The following is a 5,076-nucleotide window of genomic DNA, read 5'->3' as shown; positions in this document are numbered from 1 at the left end:
AACATTTATTCGATATAAAAGGAAAATGTTGGAAGACTTCATATTCATGTGGGCGTATAAAAACATTGCAAGTGACCTTTGCTCCATTTTGCTCGCTGTCTGTTCTCTAATTTTTCATCAGTGATATTGGTTATTATTTGTTTCTTTATTTCATGAAAGACAAGAAGGAACATAACATACTAATAATTATTCTGTATTATCTGAAGAATTCTATTGCCATCTTGCCGTCTGAGAGACGTATAGGTTTTCGGCAATTATCATTTTAAAGAAAAAACATATATCAAATTACCCATTTCCCTTCTATTTTCTGATTTCAAATTAAGATCAAATGAAATGATATAAGCTTTAACATATCGTAAATCTTTTAAGTTGTCTACTTGTCACAGAATTGACATTGATGTAGACAAAAACAGCACAAAAATAACGTTGTAAAAACTCTGGTGACTAAAAGAAATTCAAGCTACATCAAATAGCATTGTTTTAATGCAATGCGACAGAAAAGGGATTTCATAGGTCAAAGTAGTCCAGTTTTTGCAATGTGAATGGTCATTAATCATAATCATATATACAGGTAAAGCTTATCTTCTTTCACAATGACCCTATCAGACACATACACAACGCATTGAGGTGTTAAGTTTCTTGGTAGTTTTTCATTCGACGCAAAAGAACTGATTTGACAATTTGTTTCCAAATTTGTAATTTTGGTCTGCCCTACTAAGTTTGGATTTGGACAGACTATGGAGATTGGATGGGATGAAACCTCTCAACCTCCCAAAAAATTGGCCGTTTGTAGTTTTGAACTAGTGAAACATTTGTCAGTTACAATAACTAACTTTAAGATGGAACTGGTTCCATCAATACGATTTGTTAAATAGGTTTATCTCCCCTTAATGGTATTGCCAGGAACCAAGTTTCTTTTAGGTTTACGTTTCTCGTTCAACCAGATGAGATGAAAGAAATGTCTAATTTTATCGTGGATATTGACAGTTGACCAGTCGTAGTTAAAAACACCTACCACCTCAATGAATAGTAGACTTGCATACTTTTCTCTCCAATCTGAGCTTAAGAAGACTTGTAGAGACCGATATTGTCCAATGGATCGAATTTTGGCCAGCTTTGACTTCCTTACTCTTTTAAACTGTCTAGGGATCTTGAACGTACACAGCCTATAGCACATGGGGCATTGGTGTACTGTTGGACGACTTAAAGTTTTTCCCTCTAACCTTCATCACTGGCGGCCAAAAATAGGGTTAAAAATCCAAAGATAAGACGTGATTAAATCTAGGTTATCGATCTCAATTTCAATAACATATACCTTTACAAAATATAATTGGGCATAACTCAACAAAAGCACATAATAAGTTCCCTCAAATACTCTTTTTTTAAATTCGGTCAAGTCAACTGAAATATATTCAGCCCAATCCTCCACGTAGACAGCAAACTTGTATTTCAGAAATATGATAATAATTTGAAGTGAAATAATAAGACGTCAAGTGTCAGTGTCACTTATTTAATTTTAATATGGAAATGAAAGTGGCATAATTCTGTTGACTGTAGCAACATATCCGTGTTCTTAAACTATGACATACGTACACTAGGCTTGTCATGACACTCAAAAATAGGGAAGTCGCCATTTAAATATACGTGAAAATAAATTTACTATAACATACTACTAAATTAACCTATTTTTGTAGAGTAATTCTGTTTCAAGGAAGCAAGCAACAAATAAGATTAAAATACTCGAGAAAAACTTTTGATGAGATGTGAGATGAGATGAGAAAAGAGGATATGCATTCCTTGATATATCTATTGCTTTTCCAATATATTTTTTGATCGACGATAAGAACGTGCAATGGTTGAACTATTTCAGCATGTTTCAACGTGTTGGCACTGGTACAATAATTTCGGAAACAAAATTGTTCCCATTGCGAGCTTTGTTTTTTAAAATCTCGTTTAAAATTTATGTCTTTACTTTGTGTTTCTACTAGTAAAATTTGAGCCTTCCGTTTTGCAGTTGGCAATATGCGCAATTTCAGTGGTATAGTCACTCTGTGCAACCAATAAGCAAAGAACAATATTTGAACGATCCCAAATGGACTTGTAGCCTTGTTTACAAACCTAGTTACCGAGACCCATACCCCCTTTAAAGTATACGGTAATGACTGTCCAATTTGTATACATGCTCCGTAACGAAATGATATTCGCCATGCTAGATAGAGGGTAATCGATTATTCTCCAGGAAAGAAAGTGAAATCTGTGCCTTATCGTTTTTCTCCATCGATTGTCAAGTTAAAATGGATTGAATAATGATAAACGGGAAATAAGGTTAAACGGTAATAAATGGCTCCTTTTTTCGTTCATCTCAATTTTACACATATTTAATGATACGAACCGTCGACAGTTCAATGGATTTAATGTATTGAGGGCTTAACTGGAGGCCGACTTTTTTCTCATCCATTGTGAAATGTACAGTTTGTCGACATTCAAAACTCATTAAACTAGATGAGCAAGAATTGTAATTTAGCCTAACATTTTGTGATTTATGTCTTTATTCGCAGTAAAACTGGTTTTCTTCTCTCACAAATCTTAGTTGGTGGCCTCTTCTTTTGTAACAATCAAGAATTGCTAACTTTGTGTTATTATCAAATATTTGTGGTGTATTTGAAGGTTCTGGTTTAAGGATATTGTTTATGATATACTCAAGGAATATTGTAGTATTTTAAACATGTTGTCAGATATATCATTCATCTTAATTCAGGTCAGTGTGATCTTTTTTAACGATTTTTTTTACTGGGTCATTTCTTTTTCCATCGCCATTTGCCATCACCGACGGTAGGCATGAACAAATGCTGCCAAAGTACATCGATTGTTGCTTGTAAGCACATGCCAGTACGGTCGACGCTCTGAATGCTAGACTTGCATGCTTGGTTTGGTATTTCAAATTTTATATATTAGCAATAAGTTAATTAAATGATTTGTAATTTCATTCAGGATATAGTTTTATAAATATACGTCGATTCGAATATGCACATTGCTATCTTTATTCTATTGTGATACATGGAGTGTTTTCAAATAAAGAAAGAATATTTTCCGATGTTCGATTGGTTAGTTTCAAACACAAACCATTCCTCTTGGGGCACAAGAAAGACACATGTCAGAGGGTTCTAATTTTTAATGAACTTCTCTTAAACAAATAGAGCTAATTAATTGTAATCATTAATTATAAGATGTTGTAAGAATCAGAAAAACTTGATGCCACCCTGCTAGGAATTGACAGAGAAATTAATGGCTGGTACTTATAATTATCTACTCGTATTGACATTGCAGACGATCGCTGGCGTTATGCAATATTTAGCCTGCTTGCATTTTTGAAAGTGAATATTTTAGCTTGTGGTGCTAAGGCAAATTTAAATGGTTTATTGCTTGACAAACTCTGAAACATTTTGCATTGTATGACAAAAATCATTTTCCAAATGGAAGTTACCTCCCTTGTATAGTAAGTAGACAGAAAGGCTTTATTCGTGAATTTAAAATGAAAGTAAAACGTTAGACTGGATACAAAAAGGGGAAAAATTGGTAACAACAAATCGTATTGAAATGGGCCAAACTGTTTTATAAAAATCCTAATTGCTTAATTGATTAATTAACAAATTTTATAATGAATTTTCACATCTTAAATATTCGACACAAAATACTGTGACATTTACACTGATTTTACAGTTTACATAGTAATGATTTTATCGTCTCTCCACAAATAAAATGTTAGAACAAATATGAGTTAAGATATTTTACAATCTTTATTTATTAAGACATCAATAACCTCAATATAGACGACCATACTTGACCACTGTTTATTTATTCTAGTGTTCACTACACAGTTCCTTATTATCATTAACGTTAAATAAATAATTTGCAATCGATTTGTTTGGGAATTGAATGACAAATGGAGAAAAAAGAACTCATTTATCATCCTCAGAGGGTGAAACTTTGCAGAGAAAACAATTTGTATTTGGAATTAAAGTAAAATGGTCAATTTCCTCCGTTTGGCCTCTGACATGTACAGATTAGAGCCATAAATCTTAACTGACCATTGGGTATTGTATTTTACTAGTGGTCAGCTGGACTGACAGATAAAAGAGAAAAACTGGCCAATAACTTAACATATGATCACTATACAGAAATATTTGAATTTCCTATACCAACAGCTTGATATCTACCGACATAAATAAGAACCATTTTTGATTTAAAATTGTGTTCTGTAATTTTCCATTACAAAAATAAATTTCGCCTTCCTTCCTAGAATAAGGTATCTGGTAGTCATATGTATAGTGTGCTTGTTAAGAGATCTGTTCTCATCATTTACAGCATGGCACTACCAGGAATGCGGATGCTTTGTTTAACACAGATCATGTTTGAGAAATCTGTGGACCATGTTTTCTGTAATTCACTTATAGACGTCTGATTGTATTTTGGCGGGTTCATTAATCATTTCCTTCGGTGTGAGATGATCAGAAACTTGGAGATCATTTATTTTAACTTGGATGTCATCTTCAAACATCACGACTTTCTCCTAATCAAGATAAATATCTGTGTGGAAACAATGCGAATTGGAAATATTAGCCAACTCACGGGATTAATGTGAGAAAAGACGGGTTAAGCCGATTTTTGTCCTTTTTTAATTGGACTCCGAAACGCTTACACTTGACCTTTGCACGGAAATAAGCAAGAGACCATTTAAAACAATTGATGAACACAAAAAAGAATTTTTGTTTATTTTCTGAACATTAATGTAGTAAGTAGTAAACGTTCCTCAAAACCGACAAGATTTGACAAGAAAATAGCAAAGAAATGAATGAAGTAAAAGTAACGAATTTGGTATCATTAAAAATTAAATATCTGGCATTCACATGAATTAGAAAAGGTATGGTAGGAATTCTACAATCATAAACACAAAGTTTTCAGTTTGAAAAACTGATTTTATATGACACTCATGGCATTGCGAACACGATAACTTTGCATAGCATGAGAGGCCATTTTGATCGGAGAAGCTTAATGATGTCGTTCCATGATTACACT

This window comes from Lottia gigantea, assembly GCF_000327385.1.
Source record: "Lottia gigantea unplaced genomic scaffold LOTGIsca_12, whole genome shotgun sequence".
In the NCBI taxonomy this organism is placed as follows: domain Eukaryota; kingdom Metazoa; phylum Mollusca; class Gastropoda; family Lottiidae; genus Lottia; species Lottia gigantea.
This window is presented reverse-complemented; position numbering follows the sequence as displayed.